Below are 15692 nucleotides of genomic sequence, written 5' to 3'. Positions count from 1 at the left end.
GTTTGCCTCAATGATTGACTTTTCCTTTCATGAATGATTTCTCTGTAGTATGTAATTTTGTTTGATAGCATTTTAACGAAGTAGAACTTCTTTCAAAATTGGAGTCAGTTTTCTCAAATCCTGTTGTATCAGCTAAGTTTATGTAATATTCTAAATGCTTTGTTGTCATTTCAACAATCTTCATAGCATCTTTACCAGAAATAGATTTCCATCTCAAGAAATTGCTTTGTTTGGGCCCATGGGTGGCTCAGTGGTTGAGCATCTGCCTTTGGCTCATGTTGTGATCCTGGGGTCCTGGGACTGAGTCCTACATCAGGCTCCCTCCCTCTGCCTATGTCTCTGCCTCTCTTTGTGTCTCTCATTAATAAATAAATAAAATCTTAAAAAAGAAATTGCTTTGTTTGCTTTCATAAAAGCAACTCCTCATTCACTAAAGTTTTATCATGAGATTGTGGGAATTCAAATATAATAAAGAATATGAAAAAGTTTAAATATTATGAGAATTACCCAAATGTGACAGAGACATCAGTGAGCAAATGCAGTTGAAAAAATGGTACTGATAGACTTGACCTATGCAGACTTGCCACAAAACTTCAATTTGGAAAAATGCAATATCTGCAAGCTCAATAAAATGAGGTATCCTCGTGTAAAGTATTTTGTAATTCTTCTACAAGTCATGAGACTCTGCCTTTTTTTTTTTTTTTTTTCTTTTGTGGGGGTAGATGAGGAGGAGAGGGAGAGTCTTAGGCAGGCTCCACCCACATCCATCATGGGGCTCAATCTCACAACCCTGAGATCATGATGTGAGTTGAAGTCAAGAGTTGGGTGCTTAACTGGCTGAACCATCTAGGAGCCCTGCTGCTTTTTTTTTTTTTTAAGTATTTTTTAAAATCAGTTTTTCAGATTTTGTAAATATAATTAATCTGTTTGTAATTCCCTGATTATGTTCTCTCTCTCGTGCATTCTATTATTGAGCCCATCCAGTGAGTTTTTTATATTGCTTATTATATTTTTCAGTTCTGTATTTTACATTTTCTTTTATAGCTTTTATTTTCCCTGAAATTTTCAGTTCTTTCATTGGTTTTAAGAGAATTTGAATCATTTTTATTATGACTTTTAAAATTCTTATGAGGTCATTCTGGCATCTGATTCATATTGGTATTAGATCTATTGATTGTCTTTTTGATTCCAGTTGTGTTATTCCTGGTTCTTACTGCCATTAATGATTTTTGATTGTGTCTTGGACATTTTGCCTATTTATCTTAGATTCTGTGTCTTCACCTTACTCTATTATTAAGTCTTGTTGCTTATTAAGAAATGGACACTCAGCTCATCATTGGACCCCACTGACACTAACTAATGGGGGAATCAGATTGCATCCTGCTTCTGCTGGTTGGGGAAGAGAAGAATACCTTCCTGCTGAGATATGCTGATGCCATCCTCTGGGAAATTGGAGAGTGGCTTGCTTTGGTTGAGCAGGGGGTGGAGGATCAGTTGCCTGCTCATCTCAAGGATGCTATTCCCAGGGTGGGGCACTGGGTGGTAGGATCAGATCATTGCTGTCTGCTCCTACCAGGCAGAGGATGGAAGATTAGCTCCCTGTTGGCCTTGTTCACACCTCTCAGTTGGGGAATCAGAGTGGACCACCTGCTGCTTGGGGTGGTCCACTACCTGGCTCCACTGAAACTGTAGAGGAGGGAGAGAGGGCTGTATGCAGTTTTCTGTTGGTGTTTTGCCAAAGTAGGGCAGGTATTCTAAAAAATAAGCAAACAAACAAACAAACAAAAAAAAACAAACCCCCAAAACCCCCACCAAATTGGCCCTTAGGCCACCATCTTTCTACTGGTGCTTTGGGTAAAGGAAGCAGGCCTTTTCTTTTTCTGGATAGTTCTGGTTTGAAATCTTCTATAGCATCCTTTTCTGAATATGTGAGCAGCAATAAGGAAACTGAAGAGACTCACGGCTGTATTGTTCATCAAGTTCTTTATTCTTTAGGCAACTCGCATATTTTAAAGTCATCTTATGCTTGTTCTTTATATTATGTCCAGGAATTTTTAGTTATAAGAGGGAAGATCTGGGAGGGATGGGGCATAACTCCATCTTGGCATAATTGGAAATCCGAAGTCACTTTTAAGTACTGCTCATGGAAATACAAATTGGTGCAACTTTTTGGAAAGTAATTTAAAAACATCTATGACTGTTAACAATACAGATCACTTTGGTTCTAACAGGCCTGCATTTGGTGTTAGAAATAGAAGTATGAATTATTCAGGATGTATGCCTGCGGGTGCCAATGTAGCATTGTTTCTAGTGGTTAATGTCTGGAAATACAGTTACTCTCCATTGATATTGAAATGATGGTAAAGCTATAATATAAGTAAGTGATTCATTTCATTAACTCAGAGGTATGTTTATTATATATAGATAAGTGGCAAAATGAAAGGGCAGAACCACATATAATGAAGTTATTTTTATAAAACATAAAAATGGCAAAAAGTCTTCTATTTGTATAAAAATTTGTTTTAAGAAAAACCAGTGAAGTATAATACCAAGTGGGTTATATCAGGGGGAAGGGTGTGGGATAGGGAGATTGTTATTTTTATTCAGGAAATTGTTTCTTATTTTTATTCATTTTTATTTTAACCTTATTATAGTAAGAATGTTTCAGTCCTGTAATTAAAATCTAAGGAAGAAAAAAAAATGTTAGCAATAGGCTCCAGGTGATTTTGAAGGATTAAGGGAATCTTTAAGGTAGTCAAAGCTCAAATTTTGTTTCAACTTTGTAAATTAAGTTTATGAATGTGTTACTCCCAGAAACACAGCCAAAGTATGGAAAATAGTTGGTATTTATTGCTTTGTGCTTTGCAGCCTAGGTATTCTATTAGGGTGTCTATAAAATGCAAGGTTAAATATAAACGTATGCAAAAGGTTAGGTATTAAAATTCTTAGAGATGAGTTTATATGCAAAATTGTTCTTCCTTCCTTACCTGTCGCCTGGAACTCCACTAGCAGCTAGAATTCTGAACTAACCAAGATGCTGCCCATCTGAGAACTGGAAACCTCACATCAAGAACCCATGATAAGGGGGGCACTTGATGGGATGAGCACTGGGTGTCATACTATATGTTGGCAAATCGAACTCCAATAAAAAAATATACAAAAAAGAAATAGCCCATGATAACCTTTGCTACATTATGTAGATATTTTTTCCTGCTTACTGTCATCACCATTGGCCTTTTATGGATTAAATATCAGCACATTTTCTATGATGTCAGCTTTCAAATCTATCTAGCATGACAGGCAGTGAAATGAGCTGTCAGGATCAGATGAAAATTATATGATGGCCCCAAACTGTTCACCTATTTCTCCAAATGGTTTCATACTTATATTGAATATGACAGGTGATAAAATAGGGTCTTATGTGTCTCTAGAAATGATAACCCTTTCAGAGGATGAAGAGTCTTGTAAGCTCATTGTATAGATTTGCTCTGTGAGCCTGAAATTTCAGTGGCTCCTGATGGATCATATTTTCTTCAAGGTTTTCTTTTTTTCCCCTCCCCTTTCCTCAGAGCTTACTATTAATATGGTAATTAGTAAAATGAAGAAAAAGTCTACTTTGATCTTGAAGGCTTTTTTTTTTTTTTTTTAAAGAAACATTTATTCTGTATAATTGGTTAACTGTGTGGGAAAAATTTTCTTTGCTCACCCCATACAAAAGCCAATTCCAGATGGATTAAAGAATTATATACCAAAAAGGAACTATAAACAGCTGGAAGAAAATATGTTTAAATATGGACAAAAATAACTTCTGAGTAGAAAAGCAATGAAAGAAACCATAAAAGGAAATACTGATGGTTTGACTATATATAGATTAGAAACTTTTATATACTCCCCAAATTACAGATTTTGTTAGCACAAAATTTTATTTATAAATTTTTAAATCTTAAATGCAGCATCATATATAACAAAGAGTTAACCCATATACTGTAAAGAGATTCATAAAGATACAGATAGTTGGCCTCAAGGAATCAAAGAAATACAAATTAAAATGATAACCAAACACTATTTCTACCTATCATAATGTCATATTAAGGGAAAGAATACACCACTGTCTTATATTGAAAGTACAGATTAAAGGACAACTTTTAACCAGTTGTTGAAGCTACCTTTTTGAGGGCATTTAAAATGTGTGTCAGGAATCCCTTTGAATCAGTAGTTACACTGTTATAAATAAGCTTGCATCACAGGTTTGTACTTTTCTGACCATGTCAACTACCTGAAAGATATGAATCCTCAGTGAGCCTACCTTTTCTTGCTTGCTGAGATTTTCATTAACTTTAGTTATTATGGAATTGCCTAGAGGCTCTTTACAGAATCCCCTGGTTCTAGTTGCCCCTGTCTACAATGTAATCATGACCACTCACTTTTAACCAATAGAGTAACCCTCTTTATTACCTAAAATGGATTGTTGTGTCCTCTGGTGGGAACTTTCCTTCTTTGGAACCAATCTAGCAGAGCCTCAGGGTCATAGAGATGAGAAGTAAGAAATCCTGTGAAATGCTGTAAGACAGGACACAGGCTAGCTTGTTTTTCTTTTTCTTTCTTTCTTTCTTTCTTTCTTTCTTTCTTTCTTTCTTTCTTTCTTTCTTTCTTTCTTTCTTTTCTTCATTCATTCACTCTTTTTTTCTTTTTTTTTTGGTAAAGATTTTATTTATTTGAGATAGCACAAGCTGGGTGAGGAGCAGAGGGAGAAGCAGACTTGCCACTGAGCAGGGAGCCTGATGCAGGTCTTGATCCTGGGACTCTGGGATCACGACCTGAGCTAAAGGCAGACGCTTAACCAACTGAGCCACCCAGGCACCCCCAGAACATAATTTTTTATTGCATTATTTCCCAGCTGCACCATGATGAGTTGCCAGTAGGCCGTTCCTCCTTTTAGCCAAGCCAGGGGCTCCTGGCTAGAGGGGTGCTTGCTGAGATGAGTGAATTAAACTTGAACACATTACCACACTTCTTTTGCTCTTAATAAGTTCCCAGGTCAGATGTAGTATTATATTGATTATCAGTATGGTAAATAAGGCATTTCTTAAATTCATGCTTGGTGCCACTGGCAGACACTTATGGGCAGAGAAAGCAAATCTGTATCCAGGATATGTAACTATTCCATTAAGGAGAGTTCACTGCCTCTGCCATAAACCTACTTGTTGCTAGATGACTGGTTGGTCTCCCCAGGAAATGGGGCCAATCTGGTGGCTCAGCATTGGCTTCTCTTGTTGGCCGGAGTGGCAATATCCAGGTCATGGTTGATGAGGAGCATTTCTTTTGCTGAGCCCATGCATAGCCTCCACTGTTGCCATCTTGGCCATTTTGCATGTGGGCCTTGCATGAGCGAGTCCTGGGGTGGCTGGAGAGTCATGAATGACATTTGCAGAACAAGTTATCTTGTCTACCTGATTATTGAGAGCCTCTTCTGACATGGATGCCCATTGAAGGCATCTACATGGTACAGAGATGTCTTCATGTGTTATGCCTATTCAGAGACATCTCCCCACATACCCCTTTCTCAGCACTTGTTAATCAGTCTTTATATCTTGTTCTAAGTCCCTGACTATCCTCCTAAGCTGTTAGCCAGTGCCTATGAATCAGTGTGCATCTGTACTTGTAGCTATATCTCAATTTAAAAATGTAATACAACAAAATGTATTTGAAGCTCTACCAACTGGGGAGGATTTCCTTTTTAGGAACTCCTGCAATTCGGTTTATAAACTGCAGCAGTGTACTTCAGTTTGGTGCCAGCATGTTGTACCAAACCATTGAGTGGCTCAATGCTTTTTCTCTTCTGTCAGTTGGTCATAGATAATTCTTAATCAAGATTAAGAAGCAGGGGTAAGGCGGGAATCAGAAGAGTGTGTGTCAGAGGAATCTCAGCTACCTAATTATGCAGCTTACTAGTACATTCTGATCCCGTTCCAGCTCAGTCTCTTATACTGATCAATCTACTTGATTACTGCTCTGCATGCCCAACCTAGTGGCTTGGTGTTTCAGGTTAATGATACAGGTAGTGAAAGGTAACTCAGATGACGTGATAATTTGGTGTCAGTAGTCATGCATTCATTCTCTATCAGGAGCTGTTTCTCAAAAGAATAGTAATCTGCAGGTGAGCATGTGGCTTTGCTCTAAAACTCCTTAGTCTGTTTGGGTTGCTATAACAAGATACCAAAGTCTGGGTAGCTTATTAACAACAGAAACATGGTTGTGGAGGCTAGAAGTGTGACAGCAGGGTGCCAGCATGGTTGGATGAGGCTTCCAGTCACAGACTTTGTATCCTCACATGGAGGAAGGAACTAAGGACCTCTTTGGGATCTTTTATAAGGGAATTCCATTCATGAGGGCTCTACCTTCATGACCTAATCACCTCCCAAAGATGACCTAGTCACTTTCTAACACCATCACATTGGGTGTTAGGATTCCAACATGTGTATTTTGGTTGTATACAACCCTTCAGACCATAGAATCCCTAAATATGTGTGTTGTAATCCATGCATATTGTTGGTGCTTCCCTGGGGCTCCCTCTATCACCACTGTGTACCACAGACACTCAGAGTATCACTTGCTGTGTTAGGTCATGAGGCCTGAGTGGCAGAGTAGCTCACACTGCAGGTTGGAAGTGCAGCACAGCCCTTATTCACACCAACCCTGCTCAAAACTAGCAAGTTTTTAAATAGATTGCTCAGAAAATTAGTTATGAAGAACACATTCAAAGATGGTATATTTTGCTTTCTAAGTTCACAAAAGCCCACTCTTTTGGTCATAGTCCGTAGAAGACGCAATAACTTGTTTTTGACTTGGAGGGATTCCCCAACATGCTCTAGACCAGTGAGCCCCAGAAACTTTACTGAGGACTATTAGGCCCATGGATTTTTTATGGGATTTAGCCATCTCTCATATGTCTTACTAAGCCAACAGAAGTACCTGCTGCTAACTGTTCCTCAGGTCCAATCAGCTTCATGTCCACAAAGTAGCATACAAGTGTGGTGTTGGGTAGACATCAAGATGATCTAGGTCTTTGCAAACTGTTTAATGGCATAACTCAAAGGCAAGGCAGTGAACATTTACTGTTTACTCTGATAAGTAAAAGCAGATGCATGCTGGTGGTTCTTCCACACTGATAACAGAAAAGAGCCTTTGTCAGGGCAGTAGCAACTACAATTCCAGGGCTGTGTTGATTTGTTCCAGGACGGATACTAAATCTTAAATCCCAGCTGCAGCTGGAGTCACAGCCGGTTCATATTTTGGATAACCTTGAGTCATTCAAGATCTATCATAGTCATTTTCTAAGATTCTGCACTGGCCCACTAGGAAGTTTAAATGGGGACATAATAGATTTTATCACCTCTGCACCTTTCAGTTTTTTGCTATTGGTATAATTTCTGTGGTTTGGTTTTCTGCTGGTATGGCTTACTATCTTGTTAGAGGACATGCCAGACACTGCCATGTATCCCTTCTGATCATAATAGCACTCACAGCACAGATCAGATAGCCAGTGAATGGATTCTGCTAGTTGCTGAGTTTGTCCCAGTTATAAATTTAGGAACTGAAGAAATAATCACTGATTAGGTTTGTAGATATGTTTGGTGAATGCAATTTGAATTTGGGCCAAAACACCATTTATTACCTGGCTACCCTAAACTGAGAGACAGTAGCTTTAATTATGAACAGAAGTTTTAAATTGGATGCTTTGCTGAGTGTTCAGACAAGGAGATGGGAGAAAAATGCATCTCCTATTTAAAATACAAATTTTTGCTGTATGGGGGAACATACCAATTATGAGTTCAAGAATGTACAGTATATAGGTAAAAAATGGGCTTAGTGTGTAGTGAAGCAACGTAAAGTGTTTTGGTTCTCTGGAAATACTATACAGCTGCAGCAAGGAACCAATTGTGAAGTTGTCTAGGATGAATCTGAATGAGATGGATATCCCCAGTTTGCAACATATGGCAGTAGTGTGGGAAGATCCACAGTAGAAACAGACAATGGAGCAATGCTTTTGATGGGCACAGTGAATTCAGCAGAACTTGAAGGGAGTGGAGATGTCCCAGGGCTGGGAGGTTCTAAAGATGGTCAGGGAGTGCAGGCATCTTCAAGGAAGGGCATGGATTAAATTAAAACAAGGTGTGTGTCTTCTCCATTTTTAAAACCTATCTAATCACCTTCCCACAGTGTGTAGGTGCCATTCTCTCAGGAATAGATTATGGGAATCTTGTCTCCTATTTGCACCATTTCCAGGCAGTCTGTTCTTCTTGAGTTCCTTTCTGTTTATCTTCCACTCGTACACATGTCACATCTAATTGCCTGTCTGGTTTACTCCCTTTCTCATCCTTCCTGCCACTACCAGATTAATAGTCTTTAATATGCCACTTTTCATCGAGTCATTCCTTTGCTTTAAAAAATTTCCTTCCCACAATCTTGTGCTCCTTCTCCTTTTAGTTAGCATGGCCCTTGTACCAGGTTTGCTGGTATGTGGTTCCTTTAAGAATTGTTCATAGGACATAGCTGATAAACAGTATCCAAGATATAAAAAGAACTAATACAGCTCAAAACAATACCCCCAAAACAAATAATCCAATTAAAAAGTGGATGAAAGACATGAACAGACATTTCTCCAAAGAAGATATCCAAATGAGCAATAGTCACGTGAAAAGATGCTCACCATTGCCCATCATTAGGGAAATGCAATCAAAACTACAGTGAACAAATACTACAATGAACTGTCACTTCACTCCTGTCTGTCAGAATGGCTAAAATCAAGAGCACAATAAACAACAGGTGTTATTGAGAATGTGCAGAAAAAGAAAACTTTGTGCACTGTTGGTGGGGATGCAACCACAGTATAGCCACTGTGGGAAATGGTATGGAGGTTCCTCAAAAAATTAAAAATAGAATTACCCTACAATCGAATAATCACACTACTGGCTATTTACCCAAAAAATGCAAAAACACTGATATGGATGCATGCACCCCCGTATTTATTGTACCATTATTTATAATAGCCAAACTGTGGAAGCAGCCCAAGTGTCCGTCGACTGATGATGGATAAAGATGATGTGGTGTACACACACACTGGAATATTATTCAGCCATAAAAAGAATGAAGTATCACCATTTGCTACAGTGTAGATGATGCTAGAAAGTATAATGCTGAGTCAAGTCAGCCAGTGAAAGACAAATACCATATGATTTCACTCATGGAATTTAAGAACAACAAAGGAGCAAATTAAAAAAGACAAACCAAGAAACCAGACTCCTAACTATAGAGAACAAACTGCTGGTTGCTAGAGGGGAGGGAGGTGGGGAGATGTGGGAAACAGGTGAGCAGGTTAAAGAGTACACTTACCTTGATGGAAAGACAAAGATAAATGTTTCCTTCCTTTTTACAAAACTCTGTGTTCCTTCTCCTTTTAGTTAGCATGGCCTTTGTGCAAAGTTGGCTGGTATGCAGTTCCTTTAAGAGTCATTCATAGGGTTGAGAAACTTACTTCCCCTTGTCAGCCTCTATGTCTTTTTCCCCTGCCATTTAGAGTTTAGTGTACTACTGGGGTTTTCCCCACTTCCCCAGGCAGGTTTTCTATTCTGGGCACTTGGGCCTTCCCTTGCTGCACTTGTACCTGCACCATCATCTTTAGGAAATTCTTTCAAGGCTCTGGCTGTGAATGGTGATACAGTTTCCTGTTTTTAGGGCTACAGTGGACTTCCTGTGGGAAGATGAAAACATGGGAAGTAAAATACTTGGGTTCAACTTGCCACCTGGACTTAGAATTTACCTTTGTAGTTATGGAGCTCACAGTATGAACTTAACAGACAATCCTTGTTTTCTTTCCACCTCAGGCTCTCTTAGCTGATTCTCCCCACTCTGCTTCATTCCTGGCCCTCCTTGTTTCCCTCTCATTATTGTCCTGAGGTGATCATCCAATCCAGTGGCTTCAAAACCTTTTATCTGCAGGTAGGCACCTTAAATGACCTCTTCCCACTCCCGGCTTATACGATCGCCAAGTGTTCAATGTTCAGTGGCATGCCTAAGAGGAATCTTCAAGTTAATATGTACCAACCAGACCTGCTTTCCAACTCCATCTCCACTCCCAGACTCTACCATCTCAATAACACTCAACACGCTCAGTAGTATTATCTAGTTATTCCATCCCAAATCTCTGAGTAACATATGTTTTTGTTGATATCTACACTTGTCCAGACTTGCAATTCCATTAGTCTCTACCCCTCTCAATAAGTGGCAGCTCTGCTATTCTCAGTTGTTTAATTACATAGAGTTATTCCCAGTTGTTTAGTTACATGGAGTTATTCCTGGCTTCTCTCTTTCACATCTTGCATCTAAGCAATAGCAAGTCTAATTATTTGTACCTTAAAATACCTAGAATCTCATCAATTGACACCATTTATACACTACCATCCCCATAAAAGCCAACACAATTTCTCATTTGAGCAATTACAGTTGCCTCTTAACTGGTATTTCTTCTTTACATTTGAGTAATCTGTCCTTCCCACAGTATCCAGAGCGCTGTCTTTAACCCACAATCAGATAATGCCATTCCTTCTCATTGAGAGTGAAATTCAAGTTTCTTACCATGGCCTCTAATGTCTCACAAGATCTAGAGTCTGTCCTCTCTGATCTTTTCTTTCGCTGTGCTCCAGCCACATCAGAACACACTAAGCACATGCTTGCTTTTGGGATGTTGCATGTGCCTTCCCAACGGCCTGGAACATTTTGTGCTGGCCTCCATGTTGCTCATTTCTTCACTCCTTCTGCTCTCTGCTTAAATGTCATCCTGTCAGAGACGCCTTCTCTGGCAAGGAACTAATTGTTTTACTCTTCTTTAACTTTCTTTTAGGACTTATCACCTTGTAAAGTATCTTGTAGTTATTTATTTGTTAATTGTCTTCTTCCCACTCAAATGTATATTCCACGATCCATATCCTCACCATCTAGAAAAATGCTGAGCACGTAGTGGACACTGTAATGAATGTGAATAAATTGAATGAATAAATGAATATCATTATCCTTGTACTCATTGAGCTCATTTTACTGAAGGTACTGCACTGATGTAAGTACAGGAGATATGAATGAATTTAGGGCATGTCAAGTTTAGCTATAGAAGCCTAGTGGTACAGCATGAGGCAGATGAGGGAAGCATAAAGGTGGAAGTGTGTGTGGAATGAGCATAAAGATTCCTTGGGAGATGGAAGTAAAATTGTGGTCACATTACTGGGAATGAATCATAGTGGTAAATAGAAGGAAATGGGGGGCAGGCAGTAGATTGGGAAGCAGACATGTCCTGGGCAGAAATAATTCTATTAAAGGTAGTGGGGGAGGGGAAGAGAAGTGGATCTTACTTATTTGTGGTTTACTTGGATTATAGTTCAGAGTGTTGATCCTTTAAACTTGATCTCTTTGTAGAATGCCTAAGAAATACCATTTACAGTTTTGTTGTAGAGCAACTGTAAAGTGTTTATGGACACTACACTCAAATGTTCCCACATTTTATTTTCTTCATAGAATGTGAATTCTTTTAGGAGCTAATGTTCCATTGTCAGTAAAGTCAGTCTATCCTACTATAGCCTGTGTAAACACATCCTGTAATGGGAAGGCGCTGGGGAGAGCACAAAGAAATGGAGTGTCATTTTAGAGTTAGTTTGATATTGTTATGGATCCCATCAGTTTTTTATTTCTCCCAGCAGAGGGAATGGATATTTTCTTATGTGTTAAAAGTCTGTGCTAGTGTTGAGAAACTATTTGAGTAGTTTTTGCCTTATAAAAAGAGATTTTTCAAGCTATGATAGGTAAAACATAATTACATTTTGTAACAGAATTTAAATGCTGAGGAAAAATCAGTTGCTTACAGACAAGAGTTAATTTGCTTTTTTGATACTCTGTGAATTTTGGCAGGATTTCTTTTTGCTCTCCTGATTTCCAGTAGATAAACATTTATACCTTCTCTGTTTTCTGTCTCTGGACTGCTTGTTATTTATATAAAGGATTTCCTGGAACAAGGAAAGAAGCCCACTTTTGAATCATCTCAATCTCTGAGTGGTTTCAGGTGATCCAGGCTCATTGATACACCAGCTGCCTTCCAGATGCAAGCTTAAATCCTGTCTGGTGAAGTCTAATCCTAGGCCTCAAAATATTCTTCCAGTTTTCATGTATAGAATCTAACTCTCAATAGAAAGTAATCAGGCCTATGAGGAGATAAGATAATATGACAAAAACAAAAAACAAAAACCACAAGATAACAGTGAATAAAAATGGAGATTCCAGAACTGAAAAATAAAATAACTGAAAGTAGGAGCTCAGTGGATTAGGCACAGCTGAAGAGAGAATTAATCTGCTGAAGTGAAGGGGGATCAGGATAGAGAGATAGGATAGAAAACATGGAGAAGAACAGAAGAGATAGGGGGAAGGCAGTGGGAGATGGTTTTTACATAGATGGTGCTGGATTATTTTGGATATCAGTTTATAGAGAGTGTATTAAGTTACACTGTACAAAAATGTCAATTCTGGTAGATTGCATGTATAATATAAAAATGTTACTTAAACAATAAAGCTTCCAATAGATAGCAAATATCTTCATGACCTTGGAGTAGACCAAGATTTTTTTTTTTAATAGGACACAAAAGCACTATCAGGAAGGAAAACACTGGTAGATTAAATTACCTTAAAATTAGGAACTTCTGTTCATCAAAAGACATCATTAAGAGAATAACAAGATAAGACATAGGGTACAAGGAGGTATTTGTCATACATATAATCAACAATGGGCTCTTTTTTTTTTTTTTTACTTTTTTTAAATTTATTTTTTATTGGTGTTCAATTTACCAACATACAGAATAACCCCCAGTGCCCGTCACCCATTCACTCCCACCCCCCACCCTCCTCCCCTTCTACCACCCCTAGTTCGTTTCCCAGAGTTAGCAGTCTTTACGTTCTGTCTCCCTTTCTGATATTTCCCACACATTTCTTCTCCCTTCCCTTATATTCCCTTTCACTATTGTTTATATTCCCCACATGAATGAGAACATATAATGTTTGTCCTTCTCCGACTGACTTCACTCGGCATAATACCCTCCAGTTCCATCCATGTTGAAGCAAATGGTGGGTATTTGTCATTTCTAATAGCTGAGTAATATTCCATTGTATACATAAACCACATCTTCTTTATCCACTCATCTTTCGATGGACACTGAGGCTCCTTCCACAGTTTGGCTATCGTGGCCATTGCTGCTATAAACATCGGGGTGCAGGTGTCCCGGTGTTTCATTGCATCTGAATCTTTGGGGTAAATCCCCAGCAGTGCAATTGCTGGGTCGTAGGGCAGGTCTATTTTTAACTGTTTGAGGAACCTCCACACAGTTTTCCAGAGTGGCTGCACCAGTTCACATTCCCACCAACAGTGTAAGAGAGTTCCCTTTTCTCCGCATCCTCTCCAACATTTGTGGTTTCCTGCCTTGTTAATTTTCCCCTTTCTCACTGGTGTGAGGTGGTATCTCATTGTGGTTTTGATTTATATTTCCCTGATGGCCAGTGATGCGGAGCATTTTCTCATGTGCGTGTTGGCCATGTGTTTGTCTTCCTCTGTGAGATTTCTCTTCATGTCTTTTGCCCATTTCATGATTGGATTATTTGTTTCTTTGGTGTTGAGTTTAATAAGTTCTTTATAGATCTTGGAAACTAGCCCTTTATCTGATACGTCATTTGCTAACAATGAGACTGAAGAAAGAGAAATTAAGGAGTCAATCCCATTTACAATTGCACCCAAAAGCATAAGATACCTAGGAATAAACCTAACCAAAGATGTAAAGGATCTATACCTTCAAAACTATAGAATACTTCTGAAAGAAATTGAGGAAGACACAAAGAGATGGAAAAATATTCCATGCTCATGGATTGGCAGAATTAATATTGTGAAAATGTCAATGTTAACCAGGGCAATATACACGTTTAATGCAATCCCTATCAAAATACCATGGACTTTCTTCAGAGAGTTAGAACAAATTATTTTAAGATTTGTGTGGAATCAGAAAAGACCCCGAATAGCCAGGGGAATTTTAAAAAAGAAAACCATATCTGGGGGCATCACAATGCCAGATTTCCGGTTGTACTACAAAGCTGTGCTCATCAAGACAGTGTGGTACTGGCACAAAAACAGACACATAGATCAATGGAACAGAATAGAGAACCCAGAAGTGGACCCTGAACTTTATGGTCAACTAATATTCGATAAAGGAGGAAAGACTATCCATTGGAAGAAAGACAGTCTCTTCAATAAATGGTGCTGGGAAAATTGGACATCCACATGCAGAAGAATGAAACTAGACCACTCTCTTTCACCATACACGAAGATAAACTCAAAATGGATGAAAGATCTAAATGTGAGACAAGAGTCCATCAAAATCCTAGAGAAGAACACAGGCAACACCCTTTTTGAACTCGGCCACAGTAACTTCTTGCAAGATACATCCACGAATGCAAAAGAAACAAAAGCAAAAATGAACTATTGGGACTTCATCAAGATAAGCTTTTGCACAGCAAAGGATACAGTCAACAAAACTAAAAGACAACCTACAGAATGGGAGAAGATATTAACAATGGGCTCTTAATTACAATATCTAAAGAACTGAAAGAGGATTACCCAATAGGAAAATGAACACAGAGGGTACCTGGGTAGCTCAGTTAAGTGTCTGCCTTTGGCTGGGGTAGTGATCTCCACCTGGGATGGAGCCCCACATCACACTCCCTGCTCAGCGGGGAGCCTGCTTCTCCCTCTCCCTCTGATCGTCCTCCCTGCTTGTTTTCTGTCTGTCTCAAATAATAATAAAAAAATCTTTTTAAAAAAAGGGCTCTCTTTTCCGGTTACTGTGGTGTGAGCTACCATGAGCAGCGAAGTCTCCCACGACACCCTGTACAAGGCAGTGCGGGAGGTCCTGCCCGGGAACCAGTGCAAGTGCCGGAAGTTTCTGGAGATGGTGGAGCTGCAGATCAGCCTGAAGAACTATGACCCTCAGAAGGACAAACGCTTCTCAGGCACCGTGAGGCTTAAGTCCACCCCCTGCCCTAAGTTCTCCATGTGTGTTTTGGGGGAGCAGCAGCACTGTGATGAGGCCAAGGCAGTGGATGTTCCCCACATGGACATTGAGGTGCTGAAGAAACTCAACAAGAATAAAAAAAAAAAAAAAAAAAAACTAGTCAAGAAGTTGGCCAAGGAAGTATGTTGCCTTTTTGGCTTCAGAATCTCTGATCAAGCAGATCCCACAAATCCTAGGTCCAGGCCTGAATAAATCTGGCAAGTTCTCTTCCTTGCTTACCCACAGTGAGAACATGGTGGCCAAAGTGGATGAAGTGAAGTCCACCATCAAATTCCAGATGAAGAAGGTGCTATGTCTGGCAGTGGCTGTTGGCCACGTGAAGATGATAGATGATGAGCTCATGTACAACATCCACTTAGCTGTCAATTTCCTAGTATCATTGCTCAAGAAGAATTGGCAAAATGTCTGGGCTTTATACATCAAGACCACCATGGGCAAGCCCCAGCACCTTTACTAAGACACAGTTTAATAGATCCTAGTCCTACCGTTAAAAATTAATTAATTAAAATAATAAAATTAAAAATTAATTTAATTAAAATGAAC

General features: G+C 39.1%; 1 protein-coding gene and 1 pseudogene across 4 annotated transcripts in view; both read left to right on the top strand.

The window, feature by feature from the left end:
- The window catches only part of ULK4 (unc-51 like kinase 4), a 603320-nt gene that overhangs the window by 208492 nt on the left and 379136 nt on the right, over window positions 1-15692 (top strand). The window lies entirely within an intron of this gene.
- On the top strand, window positions 14937-15606 carry LOC608078 (annotated as a pseudogene).

This window comes from Canis lupus, chromosome 23 (genome assembly GCF_011100685.1).
Source record: "Canis lupus familiaris isolate Mischka breed German Shepherd chromosome 23, alternate assembly UU_Cfam_GSD_1.0, whole genome shotgun sequence".
NCBI classification, from domain to species: domain Eukaryota; kingdom Metazoa; phylum Chordata; class Mammalia; order Carnivora; family Canidae; genus Canis; species Canis lupus.
Note: the sequence above shows the minus strand (reverse complement) of the source record. Positions and strands in the feature narration are given on the sequence as shown.